This window comes from Eurosta solidaginis, chromosome 3 (assembly GCF_040869045.1).
Source record: "Eurosta solidaginis isolate ZX-2024a chromosome 3, ASM4086904v1, whole genome shotgun sequence".
Classification (NCBI taxonomy): domain Eukaryota; kingdom Metazoa; phylum Arthropoda; class Insecta; order Diptera; family Tephritidae; genus Eurosta; species Eurosta solidaginis.
The window spans coordinates 75,508,219-75,517,953 of record NC_090321.1 but is presented as its reverse complement, the minus strand read 5'-3'; the positions used below and the strand labels follow the sequence as shown (position 1 = coordinate 75,517,953).

Here is a 9,735-nt window from a genome sequence, read left to right as displayed (position 1 = left end):
AATGTTAGAGTGTGCTACCAGATTGTGAATATTGGCGATAATGTAATTTTGTGTTGTGGCTGTTTTGAGTAATTTGATGGGAGCGGGGCTGTCCGTGAAGATTGCTCTTTTTGTCCAGTTGTTCTAATGGGCTAATTCGACTGCTTGTAGTATTGCTATTAGTTCGCCTGTAGTTGATGAAAGTTTGTCGTCGATGTTGAATAGAAAAGAGACATTTCTGGCTATATCATATACGGCGCAGCATGTATTGGTATCACTGACTGATGCGTCCGTTGAAATAGTTATGTAATCCTCGCTGTGTAGTTTTCTTAATTTTTCATAGTATATACCAGGGATGCACCTTAACGTTAAGCTAATCGTTTATCAAAAAATTTCCACCGTTTCCGTTGAAACACTTCTAAATATTATCGATAAAGAAATTATCAAGATAAATTGTATCTCGTTTTTAACCGAAACAAAAACCTTTCGTTAAGGTTAAAAACGTTAACAAAAACGTGATACTTTATATTTGAATTGTGCTGGCAATGCTATAGCCAATGGTGAAGCCGTAAGGTGGTAACAGCGAGCGGACATACACACAAACTCCATACAATTTGTTTGTGTAATTCGTTGGTGGTAATGTCAAAAATACTCTGAGAAATGTTCGTACTGTCAAAATTCATGAGAAAAGTTGCAATCAGCTTGGCCAATGCTTTCCCCTTTAATGACTACGCCATCAAAATGGATAATATAGCATTGCCAGCATAGTTTGAAATTAATAATCAACATAAACGATTTGATTTCGTTTTGATATGGCAGAAAACGAAACAAAATCATTTCGTTAATTTGACGTTCTTAACGTTAATAAACGAAACGAAATTACTTTGTTTCGTTTACTAACGTTAATTATTGTAACGAAATGATATCGGTTCGTTGGTTAAGCATGCCTGGTATATACCTTTGAGTTGTTCATTTGTTATGTTGTTTTTGGATCCTCCAATTTCCGATTCCGTAAGCGTTAATTTGTTGTGTATGGTAAATGACACATTGGTGTTGATTCTGTTGATTATGTGTTTAAATTGGTTGTATGTATGACTGTAACTGGAGTTGATGGGGGTTCCATTTTCCAGATAATTTTTGAGTTCCGAGTTGATGAACCATTGTTTTATTAATTCTTTTGAAGTTAGCCAAGTGGCCCTGTAGATGGGGGGTAATTCGTATGCTAAGGCATATCTAGCTAGTGTGGGTGTGTTGGGAGGGACCCCTAGACCTCGTCTTAGGGATTCATTTGCAATTGTTTGCAATTGTTTGTCGAAGCTTTTTGGTGCATTCGCATAGCTGGTACTGGCATATTCCATTTTGGATCTGATAAAGGTTTTGTAGATATTTAGTCCAACTGCAGGTGCTAGACCGGCTTTTATTGTTGTGAGTCTGTTGAGTAAATTCTTTGCGGATTTGGTGTTGTTTTTTACGTGATCTTTGAATGATAAGCTTGCATTAATAGTTCGTCCGAGCCATTTAATTTTTTGCGTCTGTTGAATGTTTTCTCCGTTGATTTGGACGTTGTGATTTCTGTTGTTCCCTGTGGACATGTACATGAATTGCGTTTTGCTGAAGTTAAATTTTAGGTTGAGTGAGTTGCTTATTGCTTGAATTTCGTTGACTTTTGTTTCAAGCTTAAGTTTCGCCGTGTTAATGTTGTTGTCGTACACAACTATGGCAATGTCGTCTGCGAACTGGAAAACTTGTGTGCTTCGGTCGTTAATGCTGTGTAGCTTGGACGTATAAATGTTAAAGAGTGTGGGCGACAAACAACATCCTTGAGGGAGTCCTTTATTTACTTCGACGACCTGTTTACCCAGGGTTAGTCTTCGTTTGGAGAAAAAATTTTGTATCCAATTTGCTATTTTTGTGTTGATGTTAAACTCAATTAGTATATTGTGTAGGATGTCGATATTTACGCAATTATACGCATCGGTTATGTCGAGTGCGCAGAGAAAGACTTTGATTTTGTTTTTCTTTTTGGTGGCTATTAGGTGTAGCATCTCATTCAAGCACATTGTGGTCGATCTGTGTTTCCTATATGCAAAGCTTTTTGGAGGGATTATGTTGGTTTCTTCAGTGACTTTATTTAACGCGTCTTTAACCATCATATTTAAACTTTCTTTTGATTCGAACGACAAGTGTTTGATCATGTTGAAGGTTATTTTGTCACATCCACCGGCTGTAGATTTTTTATTGTTCAGAGTTTTGATGAATTGGTCTATTTGAAACTCGCAGTTGTCGTTGTTATTGTAGGTGTAATTAACCCTTATGGGAGCAGTTGTTGTGCTTATTTGATTTTTGAGTGTTTCTAAATATGTTTGATTATCTTCTTCTGCCCAGTCATTGGTGCTCTTTTGTTTGCCTTTTACATTCTTAATGAAGTTCCAGGCATCTCTGGTGTTGGAACATTTGTTTATTTCCTCCATTTTGTTGGTGTAGCTTTCCTTTTTCGCCTCTTTCACAGCCTTGACCCATTCTTTTTTGGCTTCTATAGCTTCGTTCATATAAACCATTAAGTTTGTCTTATTTGCTTTTTTCCTTTTGGCCATATGTAGTGTGTATAGTTTGTTGAGTGATTCATTCCACCATGCTTTAGGTTCTCGTTTAGTTTTGTTGAGATCAATGCTGATTGTATTTTTGATTGCTTGTATGTCTTTTTGTAGGTTGTTGAAGTCACTGAAAGTAATCGAGTTTATTTTATTTAGTAACATGCTGTTTGGTATGAAGATATTTGGACTTTTCTGGATATTGCTTATGCTGATTTCGATAGGATAGTGTTTGCTGCCTCCTATGCCTACTTGAATGCATTCCCATTTAATGTTATCCTGTGGTAGACTAGTAAACGTTAGATCCAGTACTGAACCATTGTTGCTTCCGATACTGTGAGTTGTTGTCCCGTCGTTTAGACATTTTAAGTTTGTGTGTTCGATTTCCTTCTCCAGTGTGTTTCCTTTGGGTGTGTTGATACTGTCGCCCCAATTGCAGTTGCGTGCATTGAAGTCGCCTAATAAGATTACATTGTTGTGATTGCTGAGAAAATTCAAAACTTTATTGATTTCAGTTTCAAATGTTCTGTTGTTCATGCTTGGTGGAAAATAAGCATTGCAAATTATTGTGTTGTTGCTAAGGTTGGTGGTTTTTGCTATAATGATATCTTGATTTGTAGTATATTTAATTTTGGTAAATTTTATGCCTTTCTTGAAGCCAATGGCTACGCTTCCGTAGCCGTCGTTTCTGGTTTTTTTTAAAAGATTGAAATTAATCAGTTTTTGATTATTTGTTTGCTCGTCGTGGGAAAAAATTTCCTGCAAGCAAACAATATCAATGTTGTTTAAATTGTTAAACTGATCAATATATGATGTGTTAGCTTTAAGACTTTGTATATTATATTGTAGTATTTGCATCATCATGATTGTGGATATTGTTATCGATTCTGTCCTTTAGATTTTTTTTGCACATGTTCCCTATTAGCCTGACTAGGAGTTCATCAGTATCTATTTCGAATTTTTTTACTAGTAGCTTGACTAGTTTTTCTATTTCTGAGACCTTGTCCCAGTTGGGGTTGAGGAAGATCGGTTGTGGCTTAGCGCGCGGAGTTTTTGGTTTCGATTCATTTGTGGTGGTTTGTGTGGGTTGTTGTGCCACCCGACTATATTTGATTGTTTTCATTTTCCTGTTGACAATATTATCATTGTTGATTGTCGGTGTTGTTTTTCGGCTTATCGGCGGAAAACTTTCTTCATAATTGTCTAAGATCGCAAACCGGTTGTTGCTGTCGTTCGATATATTATAAATGTCATGCGCTTCTTTTTTTGAAATTTTTTTAATTGTCATTATTTCGATGATCTTTTCCTCCTTTTGCCATACGTTGCATTTGTTTTTGTTCAATGAGTTGTGCCCTTCTTCTCCACATAGAATGCAGTTGTTTGTCTTTTTGCATTGGCTGCTGCAGCCTTCCTCCTTCCCGCACATTATGCATCTGTTTTTCCCTTTGCATCCTGCCCTGGTATGCCCTAGTCTACCACAGTTAAAACATTGCCGCACTTTGGGTATGAAGTGAGTTATTTTCAAGTTCACATAAAAAAGCTCAATAGATTCTGGTAGATCGCTACCTTCGAATCCTAGTTTCACAGTAAATGTTGGTAAAAACTTTGTCCTGTCGTCGGGGTCCCTCCTCATTAGCCTACACACTGATTTTACCGGAATGTTAGATATAATATTCTTTAAAATTTCGTCCTCTGAGAACTCAAGAGGAACTTGTCTAATAACCCCCATTGTTTCCACTAAGTTCCGTGGTATAAAGGCTTTCATGTTATTTTTGTCTAAGTTGGAATTTTCTAGACATTGGTTTGCTTGTTCGAAGGTGTGAAAGTATATTTTGTAAAGGAATCTTCCTATTGCATTAATTTTTTTAATGCCGTTTATTTCAAAGTTTTGGATTTTGTGCCATAAAAATAGGCCATTTTTCATTCGTTCATTGTTACACAGCGAGCTTTTTGATGTGTCTATTAGGACACAGAAATCACCTCTGTGAAGTTCTGTATACTTCGCATTATATTCTTCTATTTTTTGACTGGAAGTTAGATTACCGTTTTCTGTGTTGTTAGCCGTCTTAGTATTGCTAGTCACTACATTGCCGTTTGCTTCTACTTCCATGTTTTTTTCATTTTCCGCACTTTTTTTGTTTGTGTCTGTGTTTGACTTTTCCAATGGCTTTGCATTTGCCGCCAAAACTTGAGCGTTTGCCGCCAATTTGGCAAAAGTACCTTTCGGCACTAGCATGCCTTCCCTGCAAAAATCGTGTGACCAAAAACGCACACAGACACACGAAATTTTGACAGGGGTGACGATTTGGAATGAAAAATTCTCCAAATGAAATAGCATGTTGACAAATTTAGCTTTCCCACAATGTATCGTGCTCTCTCGCACCTATTATTTTTATAGGGATAGCAAAATACGTCATTTTTGCGTGCAAAAAAATCCGCCATTTCTAATTCAGCAGAGACAGCAAAACATTTGGTGGTCGAAAATTTTTTCAATTTTGAGAGTTTTAAATGGAATATCTCCGGAAAGAATTAAAATTAAGAGGGAGTTCTCCAGATCACATATATATATATTTTAAAGTGCGAAAACTTATAATTTAAAAGTTATTTGGTGTTAAAGTTTGCAAATTTCTATACAAATTTTATATGTGTATACGTATATATATGTGGCAGCACAGATTTGTAATGTCATCAATAAAATATATGTATATATATATATATATGTGCATGTTGCTGCAAAAGCGCGATTGATTTAATAAAAACATTTATAATAAGTGAAAACAATGCAAAAATGAAATGTGAAATATACAAAAATGCAATTTAAGTTTATCGTTGCCAATTTATATAGATATGTATGTGGATTAAGGTTTTGAAAGATGTGTAAATTGTAATTTAAAGTGCTATAGAAATTTGCTAAATTTGCAAACTTTAACAACAAATAACTTTTAAATTATAAGTTTGCACACTTTAAAATATATATATTTGTGATCGGGAGAACTCCCTCTTTCATTTGATACCAAGTTTTACCCCTAACTCGGGGGGTGCTATTCTAAAATTGTCCCAGTCTTTAATATACAATGATTTTTGCTGTTTATTTCGACAACAATTTTTTATTTGATTTTTGTGCTCATCGAAAGACATCACAATTATGTAGCACCATGCCGCGAATTATGATAAAAGATGGTGTGTGGAGAAACACTGAGGTAAGCTTTTGACGCGACTGGTTACTCTTGGCCGTTTATTAACTAAATTGATAACTTTCAGGATGAAATCCTCAAAGCAGCTGTAATGAAATATGGTAAAAACCAGTGGTCACGTATTGCATAACTGCTGCACCGCAAATCTGCCAAGCAATGTAAGGCACGCTGGTACGAATGGCTTGATCCTAGCATAAAGAAGACAGAATGGTCATGGGAGAAGGATGAAAAGCTTTTGCATTTTGCCAAATTAATGCCAACACAATGGCGTACAATTGCGCCGATTATTTCAGAGGGTTAACTGGCACCAATTGTTCACACCAATTTGTTAGGTACAGGATTCGCCACGGGTAGGTGAGGTTGGCAATCACAACCCCCTGAATCATTTTGGTCGGCAGGTATGCCGCGGATATATTCTTGGCACTTGTTATTGATGGCTTTTATGATGCCACCAACACAACCTGGACAGACGCCAATGCTCAGTCAACCACCCAAGCCCGGTCAACCTCCAATACCCGGACACGTCCGGACGTCCTGGTTATAATGTATGTTAATACAACTAATAATTTACAAATTTGCTGATGATTATTTTTGTGTTATTTTCTTTAGCAACCACCTGCACCTGTTACTGGTAAATATCAACAGCCGCAACAGTATGATCAAGCCCAACGCCGTTTAGATCCCGATCAGATGCCAAATCCGATAAGCGTTATCATTGAAAATCAAAATAGCTCTGGTGGTGCTTTTATTACTAATGAACACGTTTTATTACCACCATTGGTGACCACAAAATATGTGGTAGAAGATCAGGGTAACTCTTCGCCACGTTACGTTAGGTATCGATAATCGAAATTAATGTTTTGTTTGGCTTGTTGGAAGGAGCTTACTTGGTTATTCCCGCATCATCTTAAGCTCCTTTTCTACAGATCTCCACCTTTCACTAGTCATCTGTTCGAAAGGACTGCTACGATCAACCAGCGCCACAGTCAGTGACTGCTTTGCCACATCACTCATTTTCTCGGGAAAACCCGGCGTCTTAGTGTTATTTCCCTTTGGCACCTCCGAGAAAGTCGGAGTCTTAGCGTTATCTCCCTTTGGCTTATCTCCTACTTCCATAGTTGGAACTTCCCTCTGACTCGCAGCCTTCGAGGTAGTTGCTACCTCGCTATTGGGGCCCATCTGTCTTACAGCTTTGGGCCTACTTGTCTTGTCTATGGGACTGCCCTGCGTCGCGGCTCTGGGACTGGGCCCTTTCTGCCATTCGACGCTTCTTCCTCCTCATACCGGTTGCAGAACCGAGGGTTTCTCGCAGCAAACCTTTTGAACTGCCTTCGGCCTACTTCTACCGCCTCATGAGCCCATGCCAAGCGCTCGATCTCCTCTTCTGTTGGGTCCACCACTGCTCCCAAGCACGGTCGACATTTGGCATGTTTTAAATAAGGTCACCGATGATTTGGTTGATGAAAATATCAGGTTTCGCGAGGCGACAAAACTGGAGAGATTGGGGAGATAGCTGTTTATTTTATTACAAAGTTCATCGATGTAGGAAACAATAGCATAGGCGTAGAAGCAATAGGGACTCCTGGTGGTAAAGGTAGCTATTGATATGTAGAAGTTAAGCAGAAGTTTGAATATGAGTTTTTTTAAGTTATAGCAAAAAAAGCGTTGAGGATTTTTAATGTCTTACCAGGTACCTTCGTACATGTTTCTAAGAATGAAGAATAAAACCTATTCAAACTCAATTTTCACCAGGACAAAGCCGCTGAGACTTCGCTGTACTTTAACATAAAATACGTTACCCCATTTTAGCACAACTATCATTTTTTGATTTTATTAAAATTTTATAAAATGTCTCTTCCTCTACAGTTCTATTTCAGTATTGGATGGTAAATATGGCTTTCGCATTTTCTCCATCAATAACTGTGAAAAGGTGGAAAAAATCTATGCGTGTAAATCTCACATATTATCTTGGTCGAGCGTTTCTTCAATAGCTCTCTAGTGGTGATGGCGACAGCAGAGAAACCCAACTGTTTACAAATGTTACACTTCAAAAAGAATCAAAATATCTTCCATTGCGTCTACGGCTCAAATACCCACAGTATATGAATGAATCGGTTGCACGAACTGGGTCTGAATACTGAAAAAGTACACATATTCAAAATCGATGAGGAGGCTGTGATGATGGTATAGGGTGAGTTGTTGAATAACATACGAAAACCACTTTAACCCATCTATATATTTGCATTACAGCTAAAGCTTTACAAACAGCAAAAATTGCTGGCGCCAAGCAATTGGAAAAGGCAGTGAAGCATTCATAACACTGTACGGATGGTGTAAAGTTAGAAACTGCTGTTGTAACAGCTGCCACCGACACAACGGTCATCTCTACTTCGCCGAGTAGCGGCTCGTCCGACTATCTATCGAAGACAGTATAATCATATCTTTTGCCAACACAGGTTAGCGATGTGCTTGCACAGGAAAAGATTTCAATTGGAAAACAAAAACCAATTAAGAGAGTTTATTTATTGTTAAAGTATTTTCTTTTCTTTATATCAACAGTATTAATTTAAGTTGCAATATCACGTACATATATAATAAGGGATGTGATACGATTGCTGTCGGAATTAGATTTGAAACCAATCAATACTCCTGCTAAGGGTTGTAGAATTATTGCTTGAATAATTAGATTTAGAACAATAATAAGTCTGACTTTATTACAAGTCGTACATTTTTGAGTTCATCAATTACGACAGCAATCGGATTCCACGACACCTTTGAATATTCTTCATTTGAAAAAAGAGTAAACGTAATCTGAATTTCTACTAAGCTGTAAGTTGTAGATTATTCAAATAATTGAAGTTTTTTCTGAAGCTTAAAATTATTTTCTGCTCGCTTAGAAAAGATTTCAATTGGAAAACAAAAACCAATTAAGAGAGTTTATGTTATTATTAAAGTACTTACTTTTCTTTATATCAATTGTATAAATTTAAGTTGCAATATCACGTACATATATAATAAGGGATGTGATACGATTGCTGTCGGAATTAGATTTGAAACCAATCAATACTCCTGCTTTGGGTTGCAGAATTATTGCTTGAATGATTAGATTTAGAACAATAATAAGTCTGACTCAATTAATAGTCGTACATTTTTAAGTTCTTCAATTACGACAGCAATCGGATCCACGACACCTTTGAATATTCTTGATCTGAATTTCTACTAAGCTTTAAGTTGTAGATTATTCAAATAATTGGAGTTTTTTCTGAAGCTTAAAATTATTTTTTGCTCGCATAGAAGAGATTTCAATTGGAAAACAAAAACCAATTAAGCGAGTTTATTTATTATTAAAGTTCTTCTGTTTTATATGAACTGGATTAATATAAGTTCCAAGTTCATGTACATATATAATAATATTGAAAATAATAAATATTGAAAATTCAATTTTTTTGGTTCATATTTTATTCATATGGCTGCTCCAGGTAAAGTAAATCTGCAGGTAAAATTCACGTTATATGGCGGTTATATAAATGGTAAAACCGCAGTAAAATTGATTGTCAAATGACTCGAAAATGTAGAGTGAAATTACGGAAAAATGACCGCCATTTGACGAGCATAGTGACGTGTGTGAGCAGCACAGTGCTATGCTCACATCCTATAAGTGGGAGCGGAATGCACGATCACATTAATAGGAACGAAACGGAAAATTTGGTCACAAAAGTTCATCACGCCCATGCAAACGTGACTATGAATATAACCACTGCAGAAAGTCACAATGGCCGTAAAATGACTAGTAAAATGACGTGGAGCGTTTTTGCAGGGTTGTAATGGTATTTGTATATTCTTAGTGTCGTCCGTTTTTGTTCTTTTCGGGTCGTCATCTGTACCTACTTTGGTGCGTCTGTAATTTTCAATTCTCTCACTTTTGGTTTTTAGTTGTCTTTTCCTCTGGTTTTCCAACTTTTTCTGACTTC

The 9,735-nt window shown here is 36.7% G+C and overlaps 2 long non-coding RNA genes across 2 annotated transcripts in view; one reads left to right on the top strand and one right to left on the bottom strand.

The window, feature by feature from the left end:
• The window catches only part of LOC137243987 (uncharacterized), a 54,947-nt gene that overhangs the window by 44,739 nt on the left and 473 nt on the right, over nucleotides 1–9,735 (bottom strand). The window lies entirely within an intron of this gene.
• Nucleotides 5,130–9,205, top strand: LOC137243985 (uncharacterized). Its single transcript, XR_010950709.1, has 6 exons — nucleotides 5,130–5,147; nucleotides 5,632–5,770; nucleotides 5,832–6,309; nucleotides 6,374–6,395; nucleotides 7,631–7,955; nucleotides 8,015–9,205. It is a non-coding gene; the product is annotated as an uncharacterized lncRNA (long non-coding RNA).